A 15861-nucleotide genomic window follows, 5' to 3' on the forward strand; every position below is an offset into this window, starting at 1 on the left:
TAAATAATAAATCACAGGAAGCAATTCTCTTATTTTTGTTTAGGGAGTAAATATAAATCCTATTAAAAAATATTACAAATCGACACATTGTGAATATCTAGTGACTCGGATTGGATGGGGCTATTTCCACCCCTATATGACTAAGTTCACTCATTTTTTACTAGACAGGCAAGATCGACTTTAACGGGTTCCATCTTCGCACATTTTCCTTTAACTTAGTTATTTTCTTCCTATGGTTTTTCGTGAAATTAAAACTTATTGCTATCTAGAAATAAATAAAAATTAGTCTTTTCTCCATCATTGCTAGTTTAGTTCTCGTCCCTCCTTTATCATAAGATCATTTTTTTAGTGAACTTTTTATTTTTTAATTTCATTAATCTAAAAAGAATCAAGTATGTTAATTCACTATGTCAAAGAATTTTTTATTTTCCCTTATGATTGGTGAGACACTTTTATACTAGCATGTAAGACATTATAAGGGTATCTAAAAAGGGTTGCGTTTTTTCCACTCCTACTTTGACTAAAACACTCTCCAACAAAATATTGTGACCATTTTGTCCATTGTGGGTCCCACCTTTCAGCATCCTTTGCATTCTCTTAGCGTCCTTTTCTTGGAATATTCTTTTGCGGGTCTTACTTTCTTTCATCTTCACCCTTCTCTTTATCTCCCTCCTTTCACTTTCTTTTCTTTGATGTTTGAGATGATTTTTGCGTCGTTTTTTATTGTGGGTGTTGGATAAATTGATTAAATTCGAAGTGTTGGTTAAAGTTGAGTAATGTGGTAATTTTCGTTGTGATGGGTTTAGGTCAATGAATCTGAAGGTGTTTTTTCTTTTTTTCCTTCTTTCATTTCTTTTTTTTTATTCATTCCTTGTTTACTATTGAATCTGATTAAAGTTTATGCTTTTGAGGATAATCTTGAGTAAGGCCTTTTGGCATTGCTGAGTTTCTCTCATTCTTGGGATTATATTAGTTAAAGTTTTTGAAATTTAATGGGGAAGAGTGGAAAGAGAAAAGCGGGTCTTTTTCGATCCTATAGAGTTTTGGTTTCACCAAGTGAAAAAAGGTTTATCATCCCATTAACTTCTAACGATTGAACTTAGTGATTTCTTTGACTCTGTTTTGATAAAGCATGCATTTGATTTTTTAAGTGAATTTTGAATATTCTTTTCATTGAAAATTTCCCTAGATTGGTTTGCATTGACCTCTTTCTTTTCTGCAATCTGTTTGGCAGAATGATTTCAAGATGCACATATTGATCTAGTTATGGTTCAGACTAAGTAAATGATGAAGGGTTTTTATCCAATAAATTTCAGTTTTCTTCTCATTTCAATAGGTTTATTGAAATTTTTTACCATTTTGTTTGCGATTCTTGATAAAGTGGAAAACAAGTGGGCACGCCCAACCCATTTTCGCATATTAGCTAGTAAAATCTATTGGTGGTGGTGCAAAGTCTGGTTAAATCCCTCCTCTGTATTATATTGTATTGGTTTTGAATAGAGAAGGGCTTCTGTATGTTGCACAACTACCAATTAGACCAAGAAAATATCATTCATCTGAGTTTTATGCTTTTACGGAGGTGCTTCTGGTGGAATTTTCTTTACAAGAGAGAGAAAGAGAGAAAAATGCTGAAAGGTGGGATGAAGAGGAAGGAAAGTGGGACCCGCAAAAAAAACCAAAAAAAGACACCAAAGGAAGGTTTAAGATGCTAAAAGCTGGGACCCACAATGGGTGAAATAGTCAAAACACTTTTGTTAGGGAGTGTTTTAGCAAAACTAGGAGTGGAAAAAGAGTTACTCTTTCATTAATTATCCTTGTGTTCCTATAGACAAGAAACGAAATTTCCTTCCAAAATTGCCAATCCCCAAATCCTAAAATCTCACACCGACCATAGAGACTCAAAACCAATTAAAAAAATATGTTTCTTTTTCCATTTTTAGATTTTACTTCTGTAGAAATTAGTTTTGTCGAGAAGATAAAATTCGAGAAAACCAGTTCTTTTCTATACTGTCAAGCAAATTTATGTAATAATTGTCAAGTAGAATCTAGAAAAATTTTAACATAAACAACCTTTTAACAGGGTCACATGTTTATAAAATTTTATATTTGTTGTGTATATCACCATCATATCTTTTCTTACAAAATTGTCTTTTATACATATATGGTAAGAACTTTGGCTTGTCATCTGGAAAACATCTATTATATATATATATATATATATATATATATATAATGGGATGATCGGATGCAAAAAAATAAAACATAGAAAAACCTCTTTGAAGATTTTCCAAAACAAAATCACAGTTACATTTTCCAAAGTGAAGGTATATATAAAAGATGAAATTTAATTATAGAAAAATTTACATTAAATAAGAACTTTTTTAAAATTCTAGTGAAATTTCATTCATTTGTGATTGACAAAAGTTTACATCATTCACGGAGTATTTACAAAAAAATATCAAAATGCCCCATGTCAATAACTTGTTCATATCAATGTCTTTAGTGTTTTTTAGAGGGTCGCGCTTTTTCCACCCTTCCTATGGCTTAGACGCTCCATTTTTTGTTATTTTAACCATCATATCCCTTGTGGGGCCCATTACTTCTGCTACAATTTTATATGATATCTTTTTTATTATTTGATCAATTCTTTTTATTTTGTTTCTTCTTTTTTTTCATACAAGTCCCATTTCAATTTTCTTCTTTCTTTCCATGCCTCCCGCTCGTTTCTCTGTTTTTTCTCTCACAGGCCAGTTTCTTCTTTCTATGCTTCCCACTCCTCCTTCTTCTTCTTTTTCTTCTTCCACAAACCCCATCATCCTTTGTTTATTATCTATGATGCCAACCCCGTCGTCCTCTACACTTTTGCTGGTATCGGCATTGGGCTCACTGATGACATCCCCAACGAGCCCCTTTTATCCACACGCAAGCCCTCTTCTAACTTGAACTTTTCATAGTAGAAAAGATAAAAACCCTATTATCCATAACAGTGGCGCAATAAGAGATTTTTCCATTGAAAATATGACTTAATCACCTGTCACGGATAGTGATTCTCTCGTACTCTTGTACCCTTGTGAGTGGTGCTCGGGATTATAGGGTGCAAAGTGAGGACGCAGAAGTGATGAAATACAACTGTGTCGTGGGAGTGGTGTGAGGACGGTTGGTGCTAAGAGTTCTAGGATAGAAAGAATATACCATTGGGAGCTCTCAAGGAGAGGTTGGTCTCCCGTGCACAAACTGGTTGGAAGCTGATGCCGCTCTCCTGATAAGATCATGACAAGCCGAAACTAGTTATCATACTTAAAGTATTTTGTGCATCTCGCTCGATAGACTAGACACTCGAGCTATGCGGGGTATGGTACGATTTGATACGAGAAAGCTATTCGTCGTATTATTCTTTGGAACAACTAGAGAACGAGGGCGGGCTTGGTGTGAACGACGCGCCAGGCGCCGCATAGGCTATTTCGCAGCCAAGGAACTATCGGCCCATGACAAATGGTATCAAAGCAAGATCATCTAGTAAGTGGATGAGTCGAAGAAAACTTATGATCTACCCGGTCCTATGAGGCCGGAGAGTGAATTACCGGAGCCAAAAGATGCTCGGGCAAAGTATGGCTCTCGACTTGCTTCTAGGATGACAATGGGGGAATGGGAAAGAACTGATTCCTCACTGAATAGGGAAAACGTTCCTGGATCAATTTGGAAAGTCTCAATATGGGTCTTATACACATTATCAACAAGGAGAAAAACCTCCATTAGTCTACTCAGATCATGAGAATTCCAAAGTAGGCAAAGAATGGTGTTGCCAAAAAGGTGCAGTTAGCAAAAAATGCCACACTTGTCAGGGAAAGCACAAGTGACCGAGGGTGCTGAATTATTTTGATAGAGAAAAAGCTGTTGGCTGGGTTCACTTCCGTGCGGAGGAAGCTCAATGAATTGCAAGCCCAAGGCTTGAGCCCATATGTCTATTCATATGGAGAAATAGGGCTTTCTCACTATTATTATGATTGGCCGCAAAAAGAACGTTTTAGAGAGACAGTAATAAGAGAGAAAGAGAGTAGAAAATCTGGGTTTGAGGATATATCTGATGCTAACGTCGGAGGTCGATTCGTGGTCCGATTGAGCTGAAATTTTATCAGTGTGTTCGTGTCGCATTCTTCTCGAATCTGATCGGTTTGATTTTTAGTTGAAGCTTCCTACATCAGGTTTTCGTGGGTTACACCAAAAGTGCGATTTTGGTGAGATTTATCCTTTTATCTCTTGTGAAGTTCATGTCTATTGCCAAGAATTATGTTCTTGACATCTTTGCTGCTATGTACCTCTAGTATTTACTAGAGAAGAACTTTGTTCACCTAGTTTTGCTGATAGTGAAGATTTTTGGGTAGACTCCGGTCCCGTGGTTTTTGATCTCCTCACACCGAGGAGGTTTTCCACGTAAAAAAATCGTCTTGTGTTTGCGTACTTGGTATTGATATTCCTAGATTCAGTCGTTTCCTATTAGGTTTACACAAGATGGGAGATTATTTTATTTCGCTGCGCTAATCCGATATTGTTCGAATTGTTATTGTTCTCCCAACAAAAGCCACCAGTGGAGAAAAGTTGTTTTGTTGGGCGAGCATCCACCACTCATTTAAGTCCCAAAAAAGCGGCATTGATGATGAGAATTGACGAAGATAAGCGACAAAACAGCCCGCAACGAGGGCGTTGTGTGGGGGAGAATGTCACGGGCCGTGATTCTCTCAGACTCCTGTATCCTTATGAGTGGTGCTCGGGGTTATCAGGTGAAGAGTGAGGATGCATAAGGTATGAAATACAACTGGGTCATAGGAGTGGTGTCAGGACAGTTGGTACTAGGAGTTCTAGGATAGAAAGAATATACCCTTAGGAGCTCTGAAGGTGGAGTTGGCCTCTGGTGCACAAACTGGTCGGGAGCTGATGCCGCTCTCTTGATGAGGTATTGGCAGGCCGAAACTAGTTGTTGTACCTAAAGTATTCTATGTGTCTCGCTCGATGGACTAGACGTTCGAGCTATGTTGGGCATGGTACGATCCGATACGACGAAACTATTCGCTGTATTGTTCTTTGAATCAACTAGAGAACGAGGGCTGACCTAGTGTGAACGACGTGCCAAGCACCGCACAGGCTATTCCGCGGCCAAGGAACTTCCGGCTCGTGACACATGACTCTTGACTTTTGCTGACGAAATCAAGAAGTTATAGATCATTAGATCTTTCTTTCTCTTCACGGTGCCTATCGTGGTTCTACACATACTCAAATGTTTTTCCTTGAATAAGATCATCACCAACTCTTTATCGGCAAGCGACAAGCTTAAGTTTTGAATTTCAAGTGAAATTGCATAAAAGTAAAGCAACCTACTCATAGACAGCAAAACAAAACCTCTAACATGAAAATCAAAGCCAACTAGCATAAAGAGAAAGACCTGACCAAAAAAACAACATAAAGTTAATTGCAGTCATTCCGGTACATGTGATGAAAAATAAAATTCAAGCAACTGCACAATTAATTCACAAACACTGTTTTGATGCATGCTACACTAAACGCAGGAATATAGCCTTTCCACGATCCAAAAAAAAAAAAAAAACACCAACGCAGGAGTAAAACACAAGATCAAGCATTTTCACAATCCAAAACTCAAATTCAATTTTAAGAAAAGATACCAAGAAATACTCAATAGCAGCCGGAATGAGCATGATTTGTGACCAAGAAAACTAAAATAGAAAAAAAGAAGAAGCTTTTGCCAGAACCATACCTCCAATAGCGAATGAGGAGGGCGCGGATTGTTGAAGTAAGCAGTGCTTTTGGGGATTGTATATGCAGGAGAGTTTGTGGAAGAAGAAGAAAAGGAGTGCGAGGCGTAGAAAGAAGATAATGGCTTGCAAGAGAGTACAGAGAGACGAGTGGGAGTTGTGGAAAGAAAGAAGGCAAGTGGGATCATATAAAATTGTAGCGTAGTGGGCCCCACAAAAGATAAGATGGTCAAAATAACAAAAAAGGGAGTGTCTAAGTCATATGAGAAGTGAAAAAAGTACGGCCCTTGACAAAACATAAAGCGTGTTTTTGGTATTTCCAAGGCTATTAATTAATGGATCTTCCGACAAAAGAAGGTGATCGTATACATGGACCTTGATCCAAAATAGTTGGCTGGCGCGATGAAATTATACGTTGATACTTAATGAGACTTGCAATCTTGTATAAAATAGCCCACTAGGAAATCATTTAGTTTTTATATTTACCCATTATAATACTTCTGAGCATAAGCGGACAACGATAAACACCTATGCAACTCCAATCCGGAAGCAGTTTTTTAGCTAGTGATGATACCATGTGAAAGTGACACGAGATTATTGAATATAGTCGAGTTGTACTAATGTAAACTGAATAAAAACAACACATCTATCTTAACAATGATAACATCTTATTGTGAGCGAAGTCATGTCATATAATTATAACTTAGTTTCTCGTTATGGATGTGTTGTGAAAGTTATAACAACTTCATTAAAAAGAGAAGTCAACTTAGTTCTTGAAAAGTTATCGATAATGAAGCATCCCTGGACCAACTAAGCAAGATTTTACGACTTCAATGAAGATTGGGGGAGTGATTCCTTTTCTGTATCTTGTAGGCATATTAGAAGAAGAGAGGAAACACCGTTTACACTGTGTTGTTATTGGTGGTGGACCAACTGGGGTGGAGTTCAGCGGTGAATTGAGCGATTTTATCATGAAAGACGTCCATGAACGTTTTCCTCATGTTTAGGATTACATTCAAGTCACCCTTGTTGAGGTACTCATACACACTTACTTAAAGATGCTAGCATCAGTTTGGAAAAATGTAAATAGCATGAATTGACAAGTACACCCTTTAAGATGCTAGCATCAGTTTCCGTAATCTTTTCTAACAGTTCATTTCGGTGCCGATTTAATGCTTTCAATGCTAGTCCGGTGTTCGTCTTAAAAGAGGCGTGGTGAAAGAGGTCCATGCAAAGAAAATTGTACTGAATGATGGTATGGATGTTCCATACGGCCTGCTAGTCTGGTCCACCGGTGTTGGACCTTCAGAGTTTATCAAGTCACTTAATCTTTCCAAGTCCCCTGGTGGAAGGTGAGGAAATAAGATTTCTTCTCTCCTTTGTCATCTAAATCTGCAATAGCAATTTGTGATGGTCACTAGGGGATAGTATCAAGATTGATCTAGCCACAAGGAAAGTATCAACAACTTGAAAGATTCACTGAAAACAGAGATGCAGTTTCTAGATGCTTCACTAAATACAGAGTCAATACATGTAATGAAATCAATATGGAGATGCAGTTTCTAGATGCTTCCTACTGCTTGGGATGATAGTACTGCAGTATGGCGTACACCGTTTGAATTATGCCTACAAGCGTCACTACAACAGCTAGGCCCGAAAGAGCAGTGGATTGTCATAAAAAGCATTTAGGAGTTGTGCGCAGCAAAGGTAAGTCCGTTCATACTTAAGAAACTCGCTTAAAATTGCGAAGTGCGACGCTAGATAGTTACTCTTGACGCTAATAGTAGCGTCCTTGCAAACATCACCGAAGAAGCGGGCAACATCCTCGTTGCTCATGCCGTGATTCGAGATGACTTTACGGTCGCGCAAAAGCTGTACATCATTGGCCGTGTGAATGAGGCATCCCATGAACGTGGCAGGTAGTTGTGTGCCCATTCGTTTGGCCACGACACTGTTCAAAAGCAACCATATTGGGGAGGATCCAATTGAGATCATCATCTATTGTTATTTTCGGAATTTCAATGGTTCTGCGTTTGCTGTCAAACTTGATCTCCAGGAAGGTGCTGGCTTCCCTCTGCTTAAATCCAATTCCCACTCGACGAAGCTCGGAAGCAGATTTGATCAGATAATCAGACGAGCTCTTGTTTACTGGATTAATGTCTTGTTTATCCCAAGGTATTAAGCTCAGACGAAATGAATCAAGTAAATGCATTACTTTTTGATTGCTCTATTTTTCCTGGACATTGCCGTATACTTCCGGGAAGCAGCTGAAGAAATGGAAGGCAAGATCGGCCAAGGACAAGGTTCCTTCTAGAACATCTGTCGTTTCAAACAAATCCTCGAGAACAAAGTACGGCACCTGGTTCTCAAGCCGAAGAAGGTCCCGCATAACAGAAGCTAACATGTATGAATTTTTCAATGGGGGATTAGTCCGTACGACCCCTGTCAATTGACGGAGGAACTGAATGATGAAGCATCCATCGAGAACCATCATTTTCACAAGATCAAGTCCACTAAAATTGTCAGTGTTCTCCGAGTAGCACTGCCGGATCATCTTCTCTTTTGGCAATACTATATTGATGAGGTCCTCGAGGCCGACACCGTGCGGTTGACTTTGGTCCAGCATGGTGTGGAGGTATCTGTTGGCCGGCCCATATGGCTCGGCCGAGCACCCTAGGATCACCATAGCGAGATATTAACGGTACGGTAAAAGGATGGATAGAATTTGTGCACCTGATTTGGATTCCATCGTCTCTGGATGCGGAAATAACGACGATCCGGTGTCGTAGGTCTTCTCCCCTGTCGCCCCCGAAGTCCCGACGCTATGAGACCGCCTCAGACCGCCTCAGTCAACTCACGGAAGCCTTAGGTGAGTTTGAGAGCGTTTGAGAGAGATTTGAGAGAGTTGGGTGCAGAGGAGGGACCTGCAGCTCTATTTATAGAGTTTCCAGCCAGGCCCTCTCATAACGGGCCGGGCCGAACTCGGCCCACACAAGCCGGGCCCATATCCGACCAATTAAGAAACTGTATATCCAAACTTATTAGACCAAACCCGTAAGCGGGTAATAACAATCTCAATTAATGTAACCCACACTAGGAAAACGTTACATTCTCCCACTTGGGCTATATTAATTGAAATCGTACCTTATGTGCACCTTTATTTGGTCTATGGATAATTCTTAATAGTCAATTCGATCCCATAAAGTTTCAAACACCGAATCATAGCGGTAACTGCATGTAATCACGCAGAGCCTTCCATGGTCACAAGTGTCTTAGACTTTACTGATATGGATTCGATATGGTTGTGTGGCAAACGGATGACACCTCATAAAGAGTGATACCTCATGTGTCATCCCCTTTGTCAGTTCTCATTCTCTTTCCTTAAGTGTCACAAAAACCTGATGTGTCACTAGAGAATATCTTTATGGTTCCAATGAACCTACATATGTCTTATCCTTATTGTTAACATTACTTTATGTGTAATAAGACATATCCTTAAGGCTAATAACTGAATGCCCATAGCCCTTACTCAAGATTTACACAGTACCTTAAGATTTTCACCTTATATATGTATTTAACAGGACAATAATGCATTCAGAAACACCTTATTGAATGCAAATGAGTTGATACACATCCAAAATGTTACAAAGAGTAACAAAACACAGATGTAAACTTTATTAGAGCATAAATAAAAATAGCTCTTACTAAATAACAGTATCCCATGATACTCCTAAGCCCATGCTAACGACATGTCGTTCAAAAATACAGGGGCGAAGGCCTTTCGTTAGTGGATCTGCTACCATATCATCTGTGGAAATGTGCTCTACTATAATGTCACAATCCCTGACTTTTTCCTTTATGGTCAAGTACTTGACCTCCATATGCTTAGACCCCTTGAGACCTCTATTGTTGTTAACAAACAACACCGCAGAGTTATTGTCACAATACAACTGTATGGGCCGATCCACAAAATCAAATACGGTCAACTCCCTAATGAGGTTCCGGAGCCAAATTGCCTGAGTAGCGACCGAAAAGCATGCTACAAACTCCGCTTGCATGGTAGAGGATGTCATTGATTTCTGTTTCTCACTTTTCCATGATACTGCACCTCCTGCTAACTTAAAGATGTAACCCGTTGTTGACTTCCTTTCATCCTGACAGCCAGCAAAGTCTGAATCCGAATACCCTACCAGCTGAAGGTCTTGAACATGTCTGTAGATCAGCATATAGTCTTTTGTCCTCTTTAAGTACCTTAAAACCGTCTTGGCAGCAACCCAATGATCGTGTCCTGGATTTGACTGATATCTGCCTAAAAGTCCTGTTGCAAAAGCAATGTCTGGCCTAGTGCAAACTTGAGAATACATGATACTTCCAAGTGCACTAGCATAAGGTACATCCTTCATTTGGGTTTTCTCAACATCCGTATGAGAACACTGTGACAGACTCAGTTTATCACCCTTTATGACAAGAGCAATTCCTGGCTTGCAATCCTGCATACTGAATCTTTCCAGAATACGATTAACATATGTTCTCTGAGACAAACCCAATACTCGGCGAGAACGATCCCTATGGATCTCAATGCCTAGGACAAAAGACGCCTTATCAAGGTCCTTCATGTCAAAATCCTTCGACAACATTCGCTTCGTCTCATGTAGTAATCCAATATCACTACTCGCAAGCAAGATGTCATCTACATAGAGTATGAGAAAAATAAATTTCCTCCCACTGACCTTGCTGTATATACACTGATCCAACCTGTTCTCAACAAAACCGAATGAAGTGACAACACTATGAAACTTCAAATACCATTGTCTAGAAGCTTGCTTAAAGCCATAAATAAACTTCTTCAATCTACACACAAGCTCACCCAAATCATTAGCTGCAAAACCTTCGGGTTGCACCATATAGACTTCCTCATCAAGGTCTCCATTCAGAAAGGCAGTCTTAACATCCATCTGGTGTAACTCCATGTCAAAATGAGCTACTAATACCATAATCACTCTGAAAGAATCTTTAGAAGAGACTGGAGAAAAAGTTGCCTCATAGTCTACTCCTTCTCTTTGAGTGAAACCCTTGGCTACCAGTCTGGCTTTGAACTTCTCAATCTTTCCTTTGGAGTCTCTTTTAGTCTTGTATACCCATTTGCAACCGATGGGCTTGTAACCTTTAGGAAATTCAACAAGCTCCCAAACACCATTATATTTCATAGACTGAATCTCGTCTTTCATTGTATCCACCCACATATCTGATTGAGGACAAGAAATTGCATCTGAATGAGTTACTGGATCAACCACGCAGCCTATATCGTAGTCATGCTCACCCAGATAGACTATATAATCAAGTGATATAGCCGATCGTCTCTACCTGATAGATCTCCTAAGTGGAGCTACTACTTCCTCATCCTGCACCTGAGGGGTTTGAAGTACTTCATCAGGAGCTGTTTCAATAACCGGATCCTAGACCACAACAGGCTCAGTCTGTGGTGTAGGGGGCTCCACAATTGTCTGTACAGGTAGAGAAATCGACACTGAAGTACCTACCATATTATTATCCTCAATGGTCTTTGAGCAACTACCCTTCTCGGCTACATCAAATTCCAGAAATTTCGCTGTCTGTGATTCGACAATTCTTGTGCCTTCATGGGGACTGTAAAACCGATACCTCTTCGAATGATCTGGGTAAGATACGAAGTAACATCGAGTGGTTCTGGATTCCAACTTGCTCAATGTTGGATTGTATAACTTTACTTCTGCAGGACACCCCCAAACTTTAAGATGATTTAGGCTAGGTTTACGTCCAGTCCATAATTCAAAAGGAGTCTTTGGAACAACCTTGGTAGGAACACGGTTTAGAATGTAGAGAGCTGTTCTCAAGACTTCACCCCACAGAAAATCAGGTAAGTTCGTCCTGCTAATCATACTCCTCATCATGTCCATAAGGGTGCGATTCCGTCTTTCGGCCACACCGTTTTGTTCAGGACTCCCGGGCATAGTAAATTGAGCCACTATTCCTGAATCTTCCAAGTATTTGGCAAATGGCCCTTTCAGCTGTCCAGCATCGCCATGCCTGCCATAATACTCACCACCTCGGTCAGACCTGACAACCTTTATGACTTTTCCCAGATGTTTCTCGACTTCAGTCCGAAAAATCTTGAACTTGTGAAGAGACTCAAACTTCTCCTTAATCAAGAACAGATAACCATATCGAGAATAGTTGTCTGTAAATGTGATGAAATAGAAATTTCTACACAATATTGCCGTATAGGGTCCACTGATGTCAGTGTGAATGACTTCCAACAGGTCAGAACTACGGACTGCGATTTTCTTCTTTATCTTGGTCATCTTACCCCTACAACAGTCTACGCAAGTATCTAGGTCACTTTCAAGAGTAGGCAGGATGTTTGTCTTTATCAGCCTTTCCACTCTTTCCTTAGAAATGTGACCAAGTCGTTTATGCCACAATGCATAAGATTGTTCCTTAGGTAGAGGTCTTTTGGAAACAACCCATTCAGCTGTATAAGCGACGTATATATTATTGAGAGATAAACACAATCTGTACAATCCATTCGATATGTTGCAGCACCCAACCTTATTTGAATCAAAGAACATAGAAACCACATTGTTCTTTATTTCAAAAGAGTAGCCACAAACATCCAAACTTGATACGGAAACTAAGTTCCGTCTGAAGGAAGGCACATAAAAGGTGTTTCTTAACATCATATTAAAACCAGAATCCAAAATTAATATGACATCTCCCACGAACTCGACGTCGACTCTCTTGTTGTTTCATACAGTGAGCTTTAATTCATCCTGATTTGGCTTCCTTCTATTTGTGAATCCCTGTATGGTATACGCAACATGATTAGTTGCACCGCTATCTAGCCACTAAGAACTGGATGGAGCTTCTAATAGGTTGGATTCACAAACAAGTGCCAAAGAATTAATACCTGACTGCTCACGCTTGGACAACCAAGGTTTATATTTATTGCAGTCTTTCTTTGTGTGACCCTTCCTCCTACAAAAGTAGCAGTGAACACCATTTTTCTTCAAAGGTGTTTTCTCAGGACCCAGATTGTCTAAATGACCGGTGGTTTCAGGAGTTCCTTTATGAGTACGATTCTTGAACTTACTACTCTTCCTGCTACTGGAACTAGAGGCATAGAAAGCAAGATTCCCTTTATCTTTCTTCAGTTTCTCTTCCTCTGCCACAACCCTAACTATCAGGTCACTGACCGACCACTTTTCATCTTGGGAATTATAGTTGGTCTTTATAATTCCAAACTCAGTAGGAAGGGTGTTCAGGGCTTGATGCATAATGAAGGCATCAGAAAGAATAATCTCATGGACCTTTAGTTTTGTCCGGAGGTCTACCATCCTAAGGACGTAATCCCTAACCCCACTTGAACCATCATACCTCATATTATTGAGTAACTGCATGTATGTCCCAGCCTCAGCATTAGACGAGTCACGGTTCCTTGCTTGCAAGGTTTCCATCATTTCTTTAGCAGTGCAGTCAGCTGGCAAACTACTTTTCAAATGGTCCTTAATGGATCGCTTTATCAGTAACAAGCAAATCCTATTGCTCTTTGCCCAGGCGGCACTTAGTGCCTTTTCCATGTCCGTACTTTCAGCAGTGACATCTGCTGGCTTATCCTCAGTAAGAGCAATATGAATATCTGCCAGCTCCATACCAAACAGAAAATCCTCTTTCCATTTCTTAAAGTTTGAACCAGTAAGAACCTCAATACTTATGGAGTTGCCATTCAGGGAGAAGGTGACTGTTAAAAACAAGCAATATCTATAATCAGCATCATGTGAGTACTTTCCTGAGAGTTACACACATCATCATATAATCACCTTTGGGCAGAATACATGATATGCAATTGTATACTCTCTACATTACAACGGCCATGAGAATATATTCCAATCTTTTATGAATTCACCACCTTTGGGTGTATGAACCACTAGGATCAGTCATTCCTCACGCATGTTGTATATGCATTCCTCCATGAACCAATACATAATCACCTCCTTTGGGAGTATAATAACACATTAGAACAGGAGACATCCTAACAATACGAGACTGATATTTCTCAAACTCAATCAAGTATGCCACTTTGGCGGTCACTACCAAATTGAATCATTGAAACTCTCTCATACTAAGGATATAAACTTTATGTCTCACATATACTATATAGATGTAATTCTAGACTGAAAGACATGGGCAATGTCTCTAAAATTACATATCATGCTAATTATATTGCTCTATACATTGATATATGTCGAACCTTATACATACTATCAATGAAATATGATCTACACGTCCTTATGTCATCATATACATGTAAGATTTTATCTGTATCTCTTAAACCATAGAGAAATACAAGAAAATACGAAAATATACCCTAAAAATACGCGTACATAGGGTTCCGTATGTATTTTCACATCCTTAAAAGTATCAAACATGTAAAATAAATATACCACAGTGTAGATAATCTTTATACGAGCACGCCGGTACCTTGCACGCTCCAAACGGAGGCCGGACGCGCCCTCACGCGCCTCTTGAAAGTGGGGCGGGTGGGCCTCACGCGCCGGCGCCTAAGCCTGCCAAAAAGGCCGGTCCGACCGGTCTGATCGTCGACCGGTCCGACCGCTTATCGGTCCGACCGGTTGACCGGTTTGGTCAACGGGTCGGCCAATCCCCGGGTTGGACCCTGGGTCGGGTCAACGGGTCAAATCTGGGTCGGGTCTGGGTCGGGTTCGGAGTCGGGTCGGGTCAGCCGGATCGACCCGGCTCGCGGAAACCCTAGCGCGTGCGTTGCACGCGCCTGGGAACACCCGGGTGTGGCCACGCGTGTGCCGCCGGGGCTTTCCCACGCCCCGGCGCGTAGCGGCGCGTGCGGCCACTCTCGGCGGCCCCTGGTGGCCGGCGACCACTCATTTTTCTCGTCTCGCGACGATCTATCCATATATGTGATTTATTCTAACATTCAACGGATGAAAAAATCAAAACCACATACGAATAGTACCGGCCCGTTTCTCGACTATGGCGGCTCTGATACCACATGTTGGCCGGCCCGTATGGCTCGGCCGAGCGTCCTAGGATCACCATAGCGAGATATTAACGGTACGGTAAAAGGATGGATAGAATTTGTGCACCTGATTTGGATTCCATCGTCTCTGGATGCGGAAATAACGACGATCCGGTGCCGTAGGTCTTCTCCCCTGTCGCCCCCGAAGTCCCGGCGCTATGAGACCGCCTCAGACCGCCTCAGCCAACTCACGGAAGCCTTAGGTGAGTTTGAGAGCGTTTGAGAGAGATTTGAGAGAGTTGGGTGCATAGGAGGGACCTGCAGCTCTATTTATAGAGTTTCCAGCCAGGCCCTCTCATAACGGGCCGGGCCGAACTCGGCCCACACAAGCCGGGCCCATATCCGATCAATTAAGAAACTGCATATCCAAACTTATTAGATCAAACCCATAAGCGGGTAATAACAATCTCAATTAATGTAACCCACATTAGGAAAACGTTACAGTATCCCCACTTGTGCTCTTGAAGCCTCTGCAACTGCGGTTCTCCATGGTGGTACAGGCCAATCGAGACGATGCAAGGCCAACATGCCTCAGCAATTCCTCTGGCAAGTCCCCGAGGGACTCTGAAGATGCAACAACTACTTTCGCCCGCTAATTCATTCAACAATTTCGATTCTGCCTCAATATCTTCTAACATGGAAGGCAATAACTGCTGCTTCATGAGCTCGATCTCATGTTGGTCGGCACTTTCTTGACAACCTCCTCCATTGTTGTCCATGCTGAGTTAAATTGTAGGATCTACATGAATTTCTTGCTGGAATTTCAATAGCTAGAGAGAGAATTGAAAGGATATCAGAAATGTAGTGTAACCATGAAAAAAGTCAGGCACAAGCAAAGACTTTAGAAGGTCTTGGAACAAGCTGTCGCGGCAAGTCCTCGGGACGATCACATATCACATGGTCTCGTTTATTTCTCAGATTTTTAATTAAAAACCAAACAGGCTTGTCTTACATGCAGCAAAGTCGTCGAGGGCTCAAAAAGCCATCAAACGGCTGACGATGACC

The 15861-nt window shown here is 40.8% G+C and overlaps 1 pseudogene; it reads right to left on the reverse strand.

Moving 5' to 3' along the window:
• Positions 1 to 7338: 7338 nt before the first annotated feature.
• On the reverse strand, positions 7339 to 15618 carry LOC115686728 (UPF0481 protein At3g47200-like; annotated as a pseudogene).
• Positions 15619 to 15861: the final 243 nt, after the last annotated feature.

This window comes from Syzygium oleosum, unplaced genomic scaffold, assembly GCF_021117445.2.
Source record: "Syzygium oleosum isolate NSW1041296 unplaced genomic scaffold, Sole_v2.1 Sole_v2.11, whole genome shotgun sequence".
In the NCBI taxonomy this organism is placed as follows: Eukaryota; Viridiplantae; Streptophyta; class Magnoliopsida; order Myrtales; family Myrtaceae; genus Syzygium; species Syzygium oleosum.